Raw genomic sequence first — 20,115 nt, forward strand, 5'->3', positions numbered from 1 at the left:
CAAATGAAATATCCAGGGTTTTGACGATGAATAATGCCGAACATAGTCAAGCAACAAACCGACCGAACGTCGTCCGATGACAATGTGAATTGTACATGGGGAAGAGCAAAACAAATAACAGCAATAACGACACCACTATTTTTGTTGTTGGCGAGCATGGCCAGCTGAGAGAGAGAGGAAGTAAACGGGTTTGCATGCCAGCAACAACAAACATGCACATTCAAAAACATGAACAAATAATTGGGTATCTGTTCTCAGTAAGTGCTATTGGGGATGGTTGCACAGTGTTTTGGGGTTTTAATTTCCGTGTTGTTCGTTTAATGTTAGTACTAGAGTTGTGTAGTTCCGGAACGAACTAGTTCCAAGGAACTATTCCGGACAAGGAACTATATCCAGTTTTTGCGTTTATATAGTTCATATATTTCCCATTGTTCTTCTCGTTCCTTCAATTTAAAGCCTACGTCGATCTTTCGTCGTTGTTGTTTTTTTCGCTGCAATTAATTTATTTTTATGTCATTCACCAAACCATGAAAACATTTCGGTCTCGGAACTATTTGGAACAAAGGAAACAAAAAGAGCGACGAAAGTGGAAGATTCGTTAAACTACATATTTTGATCTCGGAACTATTTGGAACGAAAAGAACGATGAAAGAGAAAGATTCGTTGAACTGTATCGGTCTCGGAACTATGGGACTATAGTAAGGAACTAGTTCCTTTTGGGAAAAGGGACTAGACGAATCGATCCGCTCCAGGTACTAGTTTGCCCAACTCTAGTTAGTACCCACTTAGCGCCGAGAATTTTTTTTTTTTGCGAGGAAACTCAAAATTGTATATGAAAATCATATTTTTGATACTTGCACACTCATACACAGCCCAGAAAGTCTACGACAGGTCAAAAAATACAAAAACATTACATACAGTTCATGGTAGAACAATAAAAGGTAACAGCAATACATAGCTGACTGAACTGGGTTGTAATATTTATTTCTATTTCGATGTACATTAGGGATACATATATATACATATTTTCGAGAAAAAATATATCATTATGAAAAAAACTATTTCCCAGAAAGATATCAATGACATGTAACCTCCTCCAAGTCCGAACGACCAGCCGCACTATAAAACGCCGCTTATAGAGGCGGTGCAACGTTTATTAATATGTGAGGTATTTTGTTAAATTTGAAAAAATAAAGCCCTAATAAACATGTGCTTCTTTGATTTCAAAAACAAAAGATTGAACCAACTTCTTCTTTTTCAATGAATTTCCAGCGACCCCAAACATTTTTGCAAGAATTCTACTTTCTGTGGGTAATTATGCATTTACTGGAATGATGTGTAAACATTCCAATTGAAAATGTAACGAATTTTCATTCATGTTTTCCCAAATATTCAATCAAATGTGAAAAATTATTATTTTTTTAAATTCAAATAATTTATAAACATTTTCTTATTTTGTTTACATATACCCTTGACAGTAACATTACAAACAAAAACAAATTTTGATGTGGTTGTTGTTGAGTTGTATTTGTTGTAGTATTTACTTTACCTTATACCTATTTGTTCTACTATGAATACAGTTATTCAACTAAATTATTGCAATATGTATGTATGATTTAATTCATCTTTTTATGACAACATCAAGGCAATAAATGCAGAAATCGGTCAGAAATAACAAAAACAACAGGCGAAAAGGATAGATATCTGGTTTTTTATTTTTGTGTCTAATAAATGAAAATTTTTTAATTAATAATGAATGAACGTGTAATAAAATTATTTTTATGACTTTTGGGCTATATGGAGATGTATGTACTTTCTTGACGCGTCATAACTTCTTTATTATCGGGAATATTCGGAAAAAGGACAACGGGCGGCAAACGCTTCTGAAGATATGATACAATTGGTCTATTCCAATTATAAAAATGCAAACCCCGCCCGAGAAATCGCTGAAATGAACTCTTAAACTGATACCGGTGTACAACATCATATACCGTACCGAGAGAGAAGAAAGGCTCAAGCTGAAAGCGTCACCTGGCAGACCATAAACAGTAACCACACGAATGGAAAGAAGAATATGTAATCAAAGAAATCAACGATAGACGCCAAACCGGCCTCAGAACATTGGCTCTTCTCATTTGGGAATAAGTAGGGCTGTCTTTTAACGCGATAATTTGTAATAATTAGACATCGGATTTTGCATATTTTTTTAATATTAAAGATACAAAGATTCTGATTGGACCAAAATTCGTTTCAAAGAAAACTGAATTCAATAACAGGGTCAAATTTTGTATTTATTTTGCATATGCACAAAATATACAAAAGTATGCAAAATATACAGAATATGCAAAATATGCAAACAGATTTTGGCTGAAAATCGTCATAAAAGTAGTAAAATTGTAATTTAAAGTTGGAAAAACCATCAAAAAATACATAACAGTGTTCTAAACTAAGACTGTTGAACGTTTAACGTCGATTTTCAGCAGATTATTATGTTATTGAGACCATCTACGACAGTGTGGTGTAGGGTATAAAAATATGGTATCGTAATATCATTTTTTATTATTAAACTATGTAAAATTCAATATCTGTCTTAATTTGTAGCATTGGGCTGGTTTTTACTCAAAGGAGTAAATCGATCCCGGAGTTTTTTAGCCGGGAGCCGCCTAAACCTTTTAGTATTGTTAGATTTTAAGATTGCCAAAGTTTGAGCACAATTGGAATATGCTAACACGAGCTACTGGGGCCTCGAAGTAATGAAAATCTAGATTTTTTTTTTGCTATTTGGCGACTTCGACGACCCATATACGTATGTGGAACGGTTAAAGCTATTTGCCCGTATTATGCATTCAATTAAAGGCCATTCTGTTCCTAACATTTCTTGCTGAACAACAAAGTATGTAAGTGTTACTTACTAAAAAGGCCTTAGGGCAAAAATAGAGTCTATTTAAAAACAAAAATAACAACAACAAAAAAAAACTTTTTTCTTCCTCTATTATCAATTTTTGGGAATGAAAACGAATATGTTTTACTTTATTTGAAAATGTTGCGTATTAGGGCGAAGATCTATTTTAATATTAATTTAAATTAATTTCTCGTTGGAGTTGAGCTTAATGACCGATGATGTTTGCAAGTCAAAAAGGAAAGCCGAAGATTCGAACCTACACAACCACCATTATGTGACATGTTTCGCCTATATGTCATCAGGCATATCGGCCGTGGAGTAGCTTCGCTATCATCAAACATTTGCTTTTTATACCCTGAGCCTTTAGGCTAAAGAGGGTATAATAATGGTTTTAGACCCCAAGTATGTTTGTACGATATCCGTTTCAGACAATTTTGAGTAGATCTAGCAATGTCCGTCCGTCTGTCTGGCTGGCTGGTGCGCACGATAACTCTCGAACGGATCAATCGATTCAGTTCAATTTTTGGGTATCGAAATATTTTGCACAGATTCGATTTAAGTTCGAAGATGGGCCATATAGGTCCACTCCTTCAGGTACCTCCCCCACAATATTCAAGAATTGTCGCAAAACTTGTGCACACGATAACTCTTGTAGGGAATAACCGATTTGGTCCATACTTTGCACATCGTGTAATTTCTACCAAACTTAGATGAGGTTCCAATGTGGACTCAATCGGTCCACTCCTTCGGGTACCTCCCACACAAAATTTCGGAAAAGTTTAGTTTAGGACCTGGTCTCGAATCGCTTTGATTTTTGTTTACGCAAGTTGTATTCGCTGTCCTCTATACGACGCTGTAAGTTTCATTAGGGACAAGTCCATACTTCCTGAGAAAATAGCCTGAAAGTTACAAAAAACCCTATGACACCGTGTGTAGTGGTTGGAGCGCAAGATAACTCTCGAACGGATCTGCCGATTCGGTCCAAAATTTGGCTTTCGTAATACTTTGTCCAAACTTAGTTCAAGTTCAAAGATGGATTATATCGGCCCACTCCTTCCGGTACCTCCCCCCACAAATGTTCGAAAATGTTCGGAAAATTTGTGCGTACGATAACTCTTGAAGGGATTAACCGATTTGGTCCATACTTTGCACATTATGACATTTCTACCTGACTTATGAGGTTCCAATATGGACTCATGTAACATCTTGTATTCACTGTCCCCTATACGAATGTACAAGTTTCCTTAAGGGCAAGTCCATACTTCCTGAAAAAATAGCCTCAAATTTGAAAAACAAACCCTATGACACCACGTTTATTTCTATTTCTTTTCAACCTATTGATAATGTTAACCCAATATATCCTATATTATATCTATATAAACATTATCTTGTTCATTATACGTTTGGTAAAATCAATACCCCAAACTCACCCTTATACCACTCAGTTGTTGTCGTGTGGGATACCAAATAAATAAATAAAATAGAAAAAAACATTCTGGGGACGTTAAACAAGTCTTGAACGATTTAAACGCAAGGTGCTTCTACGGCCTCTTGTTCTTGGGAAGTGAGCAGGGCAGTAGTTTTAAAACATTCTCGACTACTTCCAACTTGGATTTGTCAGTCGCAGACTATTCTTAGAGAATCGCTTGAATATGTTTGGTTGATGTCCGGATGTGCTTCCAAAATTGCAGTCAAAAATCCCTCTCAAAAATTTTTCTAACAAGTTTGTACGGTGGTACAGAAGCTCTCGACCTATTCTAGGCATTTATACACACTGCTAGTTCTTGTTTCTCCCATGAGCTACTGTCAGTTTCAGGAACGGCTAAGAGTTGTTCTGGTATCACATGTAGGTATACCAGAACAGCAACCAGTTTTTTCTTCTCTGTTTTGAGAATATCTGGTAATAGTTTTCCATGCCAGTGCACCCAAATAGCCTCGTTCCTTAAAGCTGTTGCGTGTATTTTTCACGGTTTATTCTCCGCTGTTCACGGATAAAGCTTCTAGAGATCGTATATTTGTAGGGATCCTCTTCGATAGCTTCTACTGTAGCCAAAATGATACTAGTAACGTTCCTATACACCTTACAGGGGTCCAGCACCAATGACAATTTCATAGTTACGATTTTCTTGAAGCCACGCTTGATTGTTTTCGGGACAGATGGTTCTTCAGACTCTACGATACGTTTAGCATCAAAACAATACCTAGACCTCATTGAAAATGTGTTGAAATATGAAAACATTGACACACAAATTTCAGAAAAAGGAAATAACAACATGATCAATAATCTGTGGTATCTTAGTCCTGAACTTGTTGACCTGGAATTGTTTGATCCAACGGTGCAAAACGCCGTGAAGAGCCAAAAGGCGACAAAAATCTTAACAAAGCAAATATTGCACTTCAGAAATATTCGATCCAAAATTCCAAAAAAAGCAACTGCCGAAATTCCTAGAAAAAGGTCTGGCATAATTCTTGTTGTTCAAGAGATTAAACATTAACTCCGAGTTTCCAGGAGGCGCAAAGGATGGTAAACAACTTGAAAGTTGCGAACTACATAGCAGAGCGTTCTTCAAGTAGTCAGCTGTACCCAGATAGCTCCAAAACCACATGATGTCTGACTCTTGAATAAATTTAGATTAGAACAAAATGTAAAAGACATTTGTTTTCATTCCAAAATTGATAAAAAGGAAGAAAATGTTTTCTTTAATAGACTCCATTTTCGCACAAAGGCGTACCTAGTCACGTTATTCGGGACATTGGCTTTATTATCTCGAATTCAGTAATACTTACGTAGTTTGTTGTTCAGCAAGAAATGTTGGGTCGACGAAGTCGCTAAATAGCCAAAAAAATTAAATATTCATAACTTCGGGGCCCTAGTGGTACGTGTTAACATATCGTCGGTGTCATGCTTAAGTGTTCCATACGCCATTTTTGACATTTTGAGATAAAGATACTTTACACAATTTTGAACCATGCTCTTTCAGATTTTTTGGTCGGTTTTTCTCTATCTCCTATAGTTTCTGAGATATTCAGATGGCAGTATGTTCCCTATCCGCTTTGTGACCCAAAAAATCTTGTCGTTTTGTTCCATATCCGTAAAGCCTGGCGTATGGAACAAAACAACTTTGAACATTTTAGTTCCATGTCGTTTGGCGTATGGAACAAAAAGAGACAAAAACGAATTGTTTCGCACCAAAAATGATGGCGTTTGGAAGAAAAAATTGCCCATTTTGCCCAAGTAACGGAAAAGTGTGGCGTATGGAACAAATTGTTTTAAAGGACTTGGTTTAAAAACTGAAGAATAATAGTTTCTAAATCCAAATATTTTTGAATATTGTATTGTTATATGAAAACAAAAATTTATCAATCGTTTAACCAAAAAATCCTTAGTTCAAAGACACAATTTTGATGTAAGTCCATAAAAATATACCCAAAAAAGTTCATTCGACTTGAAGCTAACCGACTATAAAAATGGTATTATAAGAAAATCGCGTTTAAATGTTTTATGTTACCTTAGAAATGCAAAATATCAATCCGTTTTGTCCGATCGAAATTTTTACCACAAAAAAGTAGTGATAAGTGGAGGCAATCCCTTAAATAAGTCTTAAGGAAACCTAAAATTATGGTCCTTATTGTATTTATGTGAGAAAAATAAATGTTTCATTTAAAGTCCTGATTTATAAACTCCACAGTAGCACTTCATATAAGGGAGGTGGAACACGATTGATAAAAAGTGTTTTGGATGAAATGTGACAAAATGTGTTCCATGTGACACAAACTGCCAAAAACATGAAAAAAAGATTCCATGGAAAAATTCAGCAACTTTTTGCAATTATAAAAATTGGCCATAACTTCTAGACTATCACAGATATCTGACTAAAATAAACTACTGATATATTCTATGAGTTTAGTGAAGTGGAACTGAGCTCTTAAAGTATTGGATTATTGCACCATTTTTTATCCTGTATGGCCTTAAACATTAACTTGAGTTTTTCTCGAATCAGGCAAATGGCGTATGGAACACTTAAGCATGACACCGACGATATGCCAGTTGTGCTCAAACTTTGACAGTCTTAAAATCTGGCCAAAGTAAAAACCTAGCACAATTCAGCACAACTCAACTTTTTTTCGAAATTCGAAAATTGCAATTCCATCGGATACCACATAATCCGATGAGAAATAAGAAAAACATGTAAAAATCCGATGTCTACTTATAACGGTGGACTTTTCAAAGATTTCTTACCAAAACACTGTGTACCATTATATGTAGGTGAATAACATAGAGGGGGTTTTGTCTCAGTACCTATAAGAAAGAGAGTGGCGTTTGTTTTGTTATATTCCGCTCTCTCAGTTATTGTTATGCTCCCCCAAATATTGTTGCTCTTTCCAATATTGTTGCTGTTTTTTTTGTGCCAGCTGTTGTTGTTATTGTTCTACCCAGTTTGTGAGTCGAGTCGGAGCAGCAACGACAGCGAACGACAGCAGCTTTCTTTATACCAGCCAGCAGTGTATGGTGTCATTGTAATATTTTTCAATGGTTGGTTTTTCATATTCAGTTGCGTTTTTGACGCTGCACAGTTTGCATCACGTGAGAATAAGACACAAAAACATAAAGAATTGAAAATAATACAAAAAAGAAACGGTAACAACCATCACAACATCAGGCCAGTCAGTCAGTGTCAGAGTTAGCCAGACAAATTGGATATTTTTTCTTCTGGTTTCTTTGTCTATAACAAGCTGCGTTTATTCCATATTCTTCTGGATTGTTTTTTATTAGCATTATTGTTGTTGTTTTGTTGTTATTTTGCAAAGAAGAAAATAGCCTACAAAAGAAACGGAAAAAACAAGTGCGCGACTAAAGATAACAGTGCCAACAAACAAAGTGAAGTGATTTCTCATCATTATTACCAACCAATTTTCTTGTAAAACGGTAGCCCAATAATTGTTGAAACGTCAACGTTCATTGGCACCTTGTGATCCAAAAAATAGTGAAAAAATATTCACAAAAGTGGAAAAATCAAAGGTGTGAAAAATTACATAAGAAAGTGTTGTTATTTTGTGTTTGTTCAGAATGATATCAACATGACCCACAAGCAGAAAAAAAAAACAAAATAAAAAAAATACAAAAATTCAAAATTCAATTCCATGCCACCACAGCCAATAAGAATTTTTTTCGAAAGAAATGGAAGGAAAAAAATTTATTTAATTTTGTGCTTTGCTTTGTGCGCTACTACTACCCACAATAACAACAACTAAGACTACTCTGGCTGTTGTTGCTACACACATGACATCTATGCCAACCAACCAACACACAACGAACGGCACACACACCCATGCACATTGGGGCCCCCATATAACAGCCAGTCGAAGCAAGCAGCAGCTGAACACTGTGAAAAAAAGTTCAAAAGTGCCAACATCACCAATATTTACATACAAACATCGTCGTCATCCAAGCCACCGCAAGTCGTCGAAACCAAAGCCAGTCACAACTAACCAGCTAGCTGGCAAGCTAGACAAATATAGCTCAGTGCTCCCGTCATAGTATGCACGTATGGACGATTGTTGCGTTTCCAACATTTGAATTCAATCTCCTCTGCAATTTTACTTTAATATCTTCAACTATTATTATGTTCGCTTTAGGTTTTTTTGCACAGTGTCCAATGTTTGATTTGCTAAGATTTTTGTTGTTGCTTTTTGCCATTTGGGAGACCAAAGTCTTTATTTATAAGCTTATATGAAAGAAAGAAAAATTAAACTGCAAGAGAGAGTATAAAAGTGTGCTAAAAATTTTGCCCCACCTCCGTCTTTAAGTAAAACAAATGGACTCTCAGAAAAGCATGACTAGGCTCCAATGTTGTTCTCTCTTGGATATGCTTTATTAATTTTGATTAATTTAGCCCCCCAATTCCCCCTCATCCAAAGATTTTAATAAAGTGTTACTCTCTTGTGGCCTTTCTCTCTCAGTGTATTAAAGAAAAATAAAACCCATTGTGTGTGCTCTGTTTTCTTCCTCTTCTCACACTCACGCCCTAAACAACAAAACCACCACAACAACAACACCATATGTTGGAGCATTTGTTTTTTAAGCACGTTCCCCATTTTCTCATACAATGGCAAGCTCTCTCTCTCTCTCATCCACTCATGTGATGACATTGTTTTTGTTGTTCTGTACTACCACACCAAGCACGAGTACTTTTTCGATGTATTCAACAAACAACGACGACGGCATTTATTTTGTCGGTGACTGCGTCGTCTGATGTTGTTGTTGCTGTTTTGCTAACCATTATTATCACTGCTTTGTGAATTTTTGCATCGTCGTCCTCTCGCCAACGTTTGTTTATGATTAATCCAAAGTGCGTGCTGCATCATGATACATATAACAAACAACAGGGTTGCCATTTTGATTTTTTAATTAAGAATTTTATATAATTTTATATTTTTAGAAATATTTCCTCAGCTTATGACAGTAAAAAGCTTCGACCTGAGGAAAAGGGGGGGGGGGTCAACTTTCGGGTCCCTTATCTCGAGAATTATTAACTCCGGATAAGGTTTTCGTATAGAAAATTTGGCATAAATTTACTATTCTCTCAGCTAGCTGCTCCTTTGTTCCAGAAATTTTATCCGAATTTGGTTAGCGTATAGAAAATTTTATACGGATAAGGTTTTCGTATAGAAAATGTTATCCGGATAAGGTTCTCGCATAGAAAATGTTATCCAGATAAGGTTTTCGTATAGAAAATTTTATCCGGATAACGTTTTTATATAGAAAATGCTATCCGGATAAGGTTTTCGCGTAGAAACTGTTATCCGGATAAGGTTTTCGTATAGAAGATGTTATCCGGATGAGGTTTTCAAATAGAAAATGTTATCCGGATAAGGTTTTCATTTAGAAAATGTTATCCGGATAAGGTTTTCGTATAGAAAATGTTATCCGGATAAGGTTTTCGTATAGAAAATGTTATCTGGATAAGGTTTTCGCATAGAAAATGTTATCCGGATAAGGGTTTCGCATAGAAAATGTTATCCGGATAAGGGTTTCGCATAGAAAATATCCGGATAAGGTTTTCATATAGAAAATGTTATCCCGATAAGGTTTTCATATAGAAAATATTATCCGCATAAGGATTTCATATAGAAAATGTTATCCGGATAAGGTTTTCGTATAGAAAATGTTATGCGGATAAGGTTTTCGTATAGAAGATGTTATGCGGATAAGGTTTTCGTATAGAAGATGTTATCCGGATAAGGGTTTCGCATAGAAAATGTTATCCGGATAAGGGTTTCGCATAGAAGATGCTATCCGGATAAGGTTTTCATATAGAAAATGTCATCCGGATAAGGTTTTCGTATAAGGATAAGGATTTCGCATAGAAAATGTTATCCGGATAAGGGTTTCGCATAGAAAATGTTATCCGGATAAGGTTTTCATATAGAAAATATTATCCGCATAAGGTTTTCGTATAGAAAATGTTATCCGGATAAGGTTTTCGCATAGAAAATGTTATCCGGATAAGGGTTTCGCATAGAAAATGTTATCCGGATAAGGGTTTCGCATAGAAAATGTTATCCGGATATGGTTTTCATATAGAAAATGTTATCCGGATAAGGTTTTCGTATAGAAAATGTTATCCCGATAAGGTTTCCGTATAGAAGATGTTATCCGGATAAGGTTTTTATATAGAAAATGTTATCCGGATAAGGTTTTCATATAGAAGATGTTATCCGGATAAGGTTTTCGTATAGAAAATGTTATCCCGATAAGGTTTTCGTATAGAAAATGTTATCCGGATAAGGTTTTCATATAGAAAATGTTATCCGGATAAGGTTTTCGTATAGAAAATGTTATGCGGATAAGGTTTTCGTATAGAAAATGTTATGCGGATAAGGTTTTCGTATAGAAGATGTTATCCGGATAAGTTTTTTATATAGAAAATGTTATCCGGATAAGGTTTTCATATAGAAGATGTTATCCGGATAAGGTTTTCGTATAGAAAATGTTATCCCGATAATGTTTTCGTATAGAAAATGTTATCCGGATAAGGTTTTCATATAGAAAATGTTATCCGGATAAGGTTTTCGTATAGAAAATGTTATGCGGATAAGGTTTTCGTATAGAAGATGTTATCCGGATAAGTTTTTTATATAGAAAATGTTATCCGGATAAGGTTTTCGTATAAGGATAAGGCTTTCGCATAGAAAATGTTATCCGGATAAGGTTTTCGTATAGAAAATGTTATCCGGATAAGGTTTTCGTATAGTAAATGTTAGCCGGATAATGCTTTCGTATACAAAATTTTATCCGGATAAGGTTTTCGTATAGAAAATTTTATCCGGAAGGTTTTCGTATGGACAATTTTATCCGGATAAGGGTTTCATATGGATATCCGGATACGAAAACCTTATCCGGACAACGTTATCGTATAGAAAATTGTATCGGGATAAGTTTTTCGCATAGAAAATGTTATCCGGATAACGTTATCTTAAGAACATTTTATCCGGATAAGGTTTTCTTATAGTTTGCTGAAAGCAAATGTTATCCGAATAAGGTTTCCGTATAGAAAATGTTAGGGTGCCAGCTTGGGGCAATGGTATGTACACCAGCCTTGCACGCTAAAGGTCGTGGGTGCGATTCCCCAGCCAGTTAACATCAACATTTTCAACGGCGGCAAAATACCCCTCAGTAATGTTGGCGACATTTTCTGAGTATTTCAGCCATGTAAAACTTTTCTACAAGTGGTGTCGTAGACACGCCGTTCGGACTCGGCGATAAACTGTAGGGCACATACATATCACTGAGCTAATATGAATCGGGGTGCTCTCATTGTTATGAGAGAAGTATCCCATGTCCCACCTGGGATGTTTTTGGAACAATTATTATAGAAAAGATTATCCGGGTAAGTTTTCGTTTTGAAAATGTTATCCAAATTTATTCTTCATATAGAAGAATTAATCCATATAAGGGTTTCCTTTGGATAATGTTATCGGGACAATGTTTCCTATGGAAAGGTTTTCGTATGGAAAATTTTATGCGGATAAGGTTTTCGTACAGAAAATGTTATGCGGATAAGATTTTTGTATAGAAAATGTTTTCCGGATAAGGGTTTCGTATAGAACATTTTATCCGGATAAGGTTTTCGTATAGTACGCAAAATTTTAGCAAAACTAATCGTGTCTAAATCCCCTTAAGAGTCATATTAACCAAGGGTCACAACAAAATTGGACAGATAACCATTTTAATACCCTTAGCCTTTAGGCTTAAGATACGACCAAAATTGTGCACAAGTATGTTTCGACGAAATCCGTTTCAGACAAGTTGGAGTTAATTTAGCCAAGTTTATTTTATTTTAATTGAACATGATTGGAATAATTTCCTTTGAGAGCTGCTTGCTTTTTTACTCTTCCCTATTTTACCTTTTTTTTTTTTTGGAAAACAAAACGCATTTTGGCAACTCTAACTCCTCCTAAGCTGCATAGTGGATGGTGGAGTAGTGTAGTTAAAAAACCAGTTTATCACGTTGTGTTTTTGTTCTGTTTGGTGGAGCTTCCTTTGCCAATCCAGCCAGTGCTCCTCATGTTGCACGCTTTATTTGTTTATTTTGCTTTGTTTTCGTGGTTTTTTGAATGAGCTTCTACTACCTACATACCTACATACTTACGTCTAGGATGCGCATGCGTTTATAAAGCATGGATTTTTGTATTATCTTTATCCTTGTTCTCTTTCTCTTTAATATGTTCTACAATTGAACTGTCTCACTGATGTGCAGAAAAGAATACGGCTGGCTGCATGCTGTTTACGGGTTATGTATGCACGCCCTTCCCCTATAAAAAACGTGTATTTTTACTGCCTGGGCATGGAGAAGGGTCTTTATTTGCTGTGTAGGCATTAAGCTTATGTTCATTCTCTTTGGCTCAAAAATATTGGTCCTACGTCTTGTAGGTAATACTCAAAACGTCAACGTTGTAATACTTACCTACCACCCTACCCCCCCTCCCTCCGTCAGTTAACTTTAACGTAATTCAGTGTAAGCGTGTTTGGGCTGCCGCTGCTTGCCTGCTGCCGCCAGACAATGTTATTATTATATTTAGTGCGTGGAAAGTAGCAGAAAAGTGTATACACGAGGAAAGGAAAAACACAAAAGAAGTGGTTGCTAGCTAGATAGCTCTGGTGAACCACCTTATGTTGCGTCAGTCGGTTGTCTCAGTTTTTAGTTTCGGTTTAAATTTCAGACATACAAAAACGCAAAAAACAAGTACGCAAGCACGGAAGAAATACCATTTTCATTACTAAGTTTGGCAAATGCAAAACTACTACCAAATCAGCAATGTTCAAAAAAACATCAACAAAAATAATACACACTATCCTGCAACAGGATATTACGGTGAAAAAGTGTTAGACAAGTGTTAATAAAATAGTTTTAAATTTTTATATACATATATGCCGAATTTTTTTTTTTTTTTTTTTTGAGTGAAGAAAAATATTGAAATTGGAATTTTGTTTAAAAATAATTTTAAAGCAAATTTTCTCTTTATCTACATATAGTGCTAAAAGTGTAATTTATTTTTAACATTTTTTTGTGTCCATCAATCAAAGAAGTTTGAATCAAAAATTTTCTCCAATCAACAATCCCCAATTTTTCAAACAATAACAATATACAACGTATTTTTCTCAACGGAGCAACACCACCAGTTTTGAAAATCAGCTAAAAACAACAACAACAACTGAAAAAAAAACATCACATACCAACTACACATTTTCAAACAGGTAATTATGCTTTGCTCTCTTGGTTTCTGAAATACTCTCTCAAAAGTCTTTATTTTCAGTGCAACCACCCTTTCATTATTTTCTATATTTTTCTCTCTCTCTGTATTGTTCTGTAATTTGCACTGATGGGCAAATTGCGAGAGACTCATGTATTTTTTACACTTTTGTGTGTGAGGCAGAGCATTTCTGCCCATCAGTGGTAATTTGTGATTTATGTGGCAAAATCATGTTTTTGTCCACTAAGTCTCTCTGTTTTCCTGCCATCCCACCCTTCTCTTTTTTTGAAAATCTCACTCTCCCGATTTCCTTAATTCATTCCCTTTTTAGTTGCTTGCCTTGATTTTGTTTTGTTTATGCTCTTTATTTTTCATTCGCTTTCGATGTCCTTTGATGTCCTTTAGCCTGTATGTATTTTAGAGATTTTCTTATTGGACTACATGTCGCATGACAGGCTATGAACGAACGAATAAACATGTCATGCAAGTGTGAACAAACAGTGATTTTTATTATGTTTCACAATAGCTGGAGGTGAGAACTACTGCTTGCTCCTAGCCACCCACTACCGGAAAATTGTATACCAATATCACGTAGACCAAGGTGTAATTTTTTCTCGTGTCTAAAAAATTTAGAAAATTTCAGAACACCGTGGTGCAATGGTCTGCACACCCGCCTTGCATGCTAATAGTCGTGGGTTTGATTCCCCGGCCAGTCAATATCAAACATTCTTCAACGGTGGCAAAATACCCTTCAGTAATGTTGGCGATATTTCCTGAGTATTTCTGCCTTGTAAAACTTTTCTACAAGTGTTGTCGTAGACACGCCGTTCGGACTCGGCGATAAACAGTAGGTTCCATATCATTGAGCTAACATATGAATCGAGGTGCACTCATTGATATGAGAGAAGTCTCCCTTGTCCCTTCTGGGATGTTTGTGGAACAATTATTATATTGTTACTAGAAAGTATTGTTTTCAATAACAAATCTTTGAATGTTCAGAATTTAGACTACCTTAGGGACTGTCAATAGAAACCTCTATTTCTAGGATATTTTCTGTTAATAGAAAGCCCTTTAGAAGGTATTCTACACAATATAAGACCCTTAAAAAGTCGTCGATCTAAAAAAAACATTCACAAATTATTAATAATAATTAGACAGCGAAATCCTATGCAAAAGCATATATGGCTAGGATGGTCGTAGAGAAAATCTGATTAGACAGAAACTCGTTTTATTACAAAATAAAACGAATTAGGCCCAAAAACTTTTGCATATTTTGCATATTCTGCATATCGTGCATATTTTGACATATTTGTACATATCTGCATAAAATGAGCATATGCAAAACCATATGCAAAAATATATTCAAGGATTTGTGGTCTAAATATCCCACCGAAATGGCTGAAATTTGGTATTAAGTCTTCGTTAGGGGTATGCAACTTTACAACTGAAATCTGTCCGCATGGGTCCTCGTCTTCATATAGCCCCCATAGAACGGTACCTACCGATATTCGGTATTTTGAAAGTTAAGCCTCAATATCACACCGAAATGACTGAAAATTGGTATTTAGTCTTCGCTGGGGGTATAAAACACTGCACCTGAAATTTGTCGGCATAGGTCCACGCGTTCATAGAACGGTACCTCCCAATTTCCGAAATTTTGAAGGCTGTGGCCTCAATATCCCACCGAAATTACTGAAATTTGGTATTTAGTGCTCGTTGGAGGTATAAAACTTTCCACCTGCAATTTCTCGATATAGGTCCACGTCTTCATATAGCCCCCATAGAATGGTACCTCCCGATTTTCGGTATTTTGAGGGTTGTGGCCTCAATATCCCACCGAAATGACTGAAATTTGGCATTTTATTTTCGCTGTGGGAATAAAACTTTCCACCTGAAATTTGTCGGTATAGGTCCACGTCATCATATAGCCCCCCTAGAACGGTACCTCCGGATTTCAGGTATTTTGAAGGTTGTGCCCTCAATATCCCTCCGAAATGGCTTAAATTTGGTATTAAGTCTTTGTTGGGGGTATAAAACTTTCCACCTGAAATTTATCGGTATAGGTCCACGTCTTCATATAGCCCCCATAGAACGGTAACTCCCGATTTTCGGTATTTTGAAGGTTGTGGCCTTAATATCCCTCCGAAATGGCTTAAATTTGGTGTTAAGTCTTCCTTGGGGGTAAAAAACTGTCCACCTAAAATTTTTCGGTTTAGGTTCAGCCTTCATATAGCCCCCATAGAGCGATACATCTGGATTTTCGATATTTTGAAGGTTGTGGCTGTGGTTATACATTTCTCTATTTTATTGACTTGTCTGAAGAGAATTTTAAACAGAAAAATTTTACACACAAACATTTTTTGTACCTATTATTGAAATATTTGTTGCATAAGAAAATATGCATTTTGCATAATTTTGCATAATTTTGCATATGTCATTCGTTTCGATTGCAATGTAATCAGAAGCCAAAAATATACCCAGTCTCAAAATTTGACATGAATCGGACCAAAAATAGGGGTTGCATAAAATTCCACTGTCTAATAATAATATATAATTTGTCTGTTACAATTATGAAATGGTCTAGGTTGGGAGGCAAAAATCTGGGATTAATGTTTGCAAGTTATCCTATCATGCTTGTATGCTGTGTTTATAATATATAATTGTTCCACAAACAAACAGGGACAAGGGAGACTTCTCTCATATCAATGAGTGCACCCCGATTCATATTAGCTCAATGATATGGGACCTACTGTTTATCGCCGAGTCCGAACGGCGTGTCTAAGACACCACTTCTGTAGAGAAGTTTTACATGGCTGAAATACTCAGGAAATGTCGCCAACATTACTGAGGGGTATTTTGCCACCGTTGAAAAGTGTTTTGATGTTGCCTGTCCGGGGAATCGAACCCACGACCTTATGTGCGCAAGGCGGGTGTGCATACCATTGCACGACGGTGGCTGTGTTTGGACGCTACGAAAAAGGTCCCCAATGAAATTAGTCCCCAAACTGGAAATTAAATAAATCCCCAAGATTGTACACTAGGGATATGACTTTTTGACTTTTTTTCTCAAAAATGATTTCCTGTTGCGGGAATGAATGAACTTTTGCCTATTAATGACTAAACGTTTATTCCATTGAAATATATAAAAAGTTCACGCACAAATGGATTTAAAAAAAGTAATTTTTTGAAAAAAATTATGAAATGAAAAAAAAAACTCAAAAATTATTTCCTGTTACACGAATGAATAAAATTAATTCTACTAATAACTAAAATAACATTTATTCCATTTAAATTTGAAAAAGGTCATGCACAAACCAGTTTGTTAAAAAATTATGTCTTTGAAAAAAAAAAGAAACAAGTAAAAAGTATCAGTCGGCTTTGCCGACAGAGATATACCCTCAGCCTATGTGAATTGAAATTGACAGATCGAATTTATTTAGGGTCTTTTCAGAAATTTGTGGTCCTTTTTGGACATTCGAACATGCCGACAAATACATATGTGGATTAGGATTAAAGTTCAAAAGTGTTGCGGAGGAGGTACATTCCTTCAAGTACCTCCGATTTGGTTCATTATGGTAGTGCATCTTAGTTTGAGAGTCATATCTTTTCGATATATATCGCAGCCACTAGTCATTTCAGTGGGTCATTGTATATCTTTTGGACCAGTATGCCAGGAAGCATGGACTAGTCCACAGAAAATACATTTCCAAAGGACCCTAAACTGCACTTAGACACAAATTTTGAACTTTTGTGGGGGAGGTACACTAAGGAGAGCACGGATATTGACCATTTTAGAAGTTAAATTTGTGGTCCTTTTTGGACATTCGAATTTGCCGACAAATACATATGTGGATTAGGATTAATGTTCAAAAGTTTTGCGGAGGAGGTACATTCCTTCAAGTACCTCCGATTTGGTTCATTATGGTAGTGGATCTTAGTTTGAGAGTCATATCTTTTCGATATATATCGCGCCCACTAGTCATTTCAGTGGGTCATTGTATATCTTTTGGACCAGTAGGCCCGAAAGCATGGACTTGTCCACAGAAAATACATTTCCAAAGGACCCTAAACTGCACTTAGACACAAATTTTGAACTTTTGTGGGGAAGGTACACTAAGGAGAGCTCCGATACCATTTTAGAAGTTAAACGGAATTTGGACAAATATCAGGAGAGGATAGGGGTTTTTCACAACTTTCGGGCTGTTTTCTCAAGAAGTGTGGACTTGCCATTAAAAAATGTTTACCGTCGTAATTGAAGCAACGAATGCAAGTTGCTTCAACAAAAATCAAGGTGATTCGAGTGCAGGTCATAAAGTGAACTTATCTGATCTATATCTGTTAGATACCCAGCAAAATAAATTGGAAGTAGTATAATGTAAACTAGTTCTTTCACGGCATGTTTTTATGCAGTGCAAACGAAGTCGTGAAAAAGCCACTCCATTCCTCACATTTTAACCGCATTTGGATGCAATCCAAAGAATCACATCCATTTGTCACATTTTAGCAACATTCGGAGGCAGTTCAACGGAGTCGTGAAAAAGGCACTCCAATTCCTCACAATTTAACAGCATCCGGATGCAGTGCAAACGGAGTCGTGAAAAAGGCACTCCGTTCACTACATTTTATTTGCAGTTGTTAGAGATCCCTACCTGTACATAAATCAGTCTGTACATCTCTACAGGCAGCGGAATACATTTCCAAAAAGAGATAATCGTGTTAACATTTCCAAACATTTGTTAATACAAACTAAATATTATTTTAAATTTTTCCGGTAACTCACGAGAAGAAAATTTCCCAATGGAGTGCTGTTGGAAATCTTAACTGGTAAAGGGAAGACAATATTAAACCCATTTAGCAGATGAAGCAAAAGCACTTAAGCTTGGATTAAATGAAGAGCGGAGGAAACACACATGTTTGCGATTAAATTCAATAGAGAATTTTCATAATTTGTGTTATTTTAATAAAGGTATTCATATTTTTGTTTTACACAAATAATAAATGCATTTTATTTTGTTATTCAAAACACGTGCTCTGGACTGCCTCCTATTCTACCCAAAGGGTCAGTTAAAATGCAATGCCAAAGGTTCAGTTAAAATGCCATGTCAAAGGGTCAGTTAAAATCCTGTGCAATGGAGTGCCTCTTTCCGGGGTCACTCCCTTGTAAAAATCATGAGTGAAAATGCATAATTTGATGCACTTCCAAATCACTTGTACATATCATTTAACTGCCTCTTTGGAGGCAAACTTTTCGCTGGGTATATTAGGATGTGTAAAGTATGGACTAAATCTGACACTCCCTTCAATAGTAATCGTGCGCACCATTTTTTTCGAACATTTTTGAACTTTTGTGGTGAGGTACCGGAAGGAGTGGACCGATATAACCCATCTTCGAACTTAAACTAAGTTTGGACAAAATATTACGAAAGCTATTTGGCTATTTTCTCAGGAAGTATGGACTTGCCCCTGATGAAACTTGTACCATCGAATGGGGGGCAGTGAATGCAAGTCGTTACAACAAAAATCGAAGCGATTCGAGAGCAGGTCCTAAATTGGATTTTTTTTTTTTTTGTTAAAATTTTGTATGGGAGGTACCCGAAGGAGTGGACCTATTGAGTCCTTATTACAATGATGAACACGAAGAAAGAATTTGTATAGTGAATCGTACGAAAACGTAAAGGCGAGTGCTCATCTTGTTCATCTATGCCATATTAGAACCTCATCCAAGTCTGGTAGAAATTTCATGATGTGCAAAGTATGGACCAAATCGGTTACTCCCTTCAAGAGATATTGTGCGCAAAATTTTCCGAACATTTTCGAACTTTTGTGGGGGAGGTACCGGAAGGAGTGGACCGATATAACCCATCTTCGAACTTAAACTAAGTTTGGGCAAAATATTACGAAAGCTAAATTTTGGATCGAATCGATTGATCCGTTCGAGAGTTATTGTGCGCTCCAGCCAGCCAGACAGACGGACGGATATAGCTAAATCAACTCCAAATTGTCTGAAACGGATTTCGTCCAAACATACTCGGGGTCTAAAACCATTATTTCGATCAGGCACATTTTGCCAGTATGAAAGTGTATATACCCTCGTTAGCATAAATGCTGGGGGCATAAAAAGCGTTTACGATAGTTTAATGATTCTCAGAATTAAAGAAAATTAGTAAGAAACAAATATTATGCCAGTTTTGGTTATCTCATGTAGCTCTAAAGTTTACTTGCAGTTATTTATCTGCTTACAGTGACTTCAAACAATTGTCTATAATTCTGATAAAATCAAATTTTAAAATCATTTTGTAATTGAATTTTTTTTACCGAATCCAATGATGATTAAGATTTTATGTAATCTTATGTAGAAACTCATCATGCTATGATACAGGGATATGAGGTTGTAAACAAGTCATATCCCTATTGTATACACAAAACAAAAACAACTACAATCTTCATGAATTTCTCGT

General features: G+C 36.0%; 1 protein-coding gene across 24 annotated transcripts in view; it reads left to right on the forward strand.

Annotated features, from left to right (window-relative positions):
• The window catches only part of Mnt, a 259,484-nt gene that overhangs the window by 155,034 nt on the left and 84,335 nt on the right, over positions 1-20,115 (forward strand). For 2 of the 24 annotated variants that reach the window (XM_073973140.1, XM_073973151.1), the window contains exons 1-2: positions 7,418-7,541; positions 13,440-13,661. The exons of 6 other annotated variants lie outside the window; for them this stretch is intronic. The gene's annotated coding sequence lies outside the window, so the exon portion shown is untranslated. Of the gene's footprint in view, positions 1-7,298; positions 8,449-12,905; positions 13,289-13,439; positions 13,662-20,115 lie in introns of those variants that run through there. 16 more of the 24 variants (XM_073973138.1, XM_073973150.1, XM_073973143.1 and 13 more) reach the window with 15 other exon arrangements.

The sequence above is a fragment of the Musca autumnalis genome, unplaced genomic scaffold (assembly GCF_047663935.1).
Source record: "Musca autumnalis isolate F117 unplaced genomic scaffold, ASM4766393v1 scaffold_3, whole genome shotgun sequence".
Taxonomy (NCBI): Eukaryota; Metazoa; Arthropoda; class Insecta; order Diptera; family Muscidae; genus Musca; species Musca autumnalis.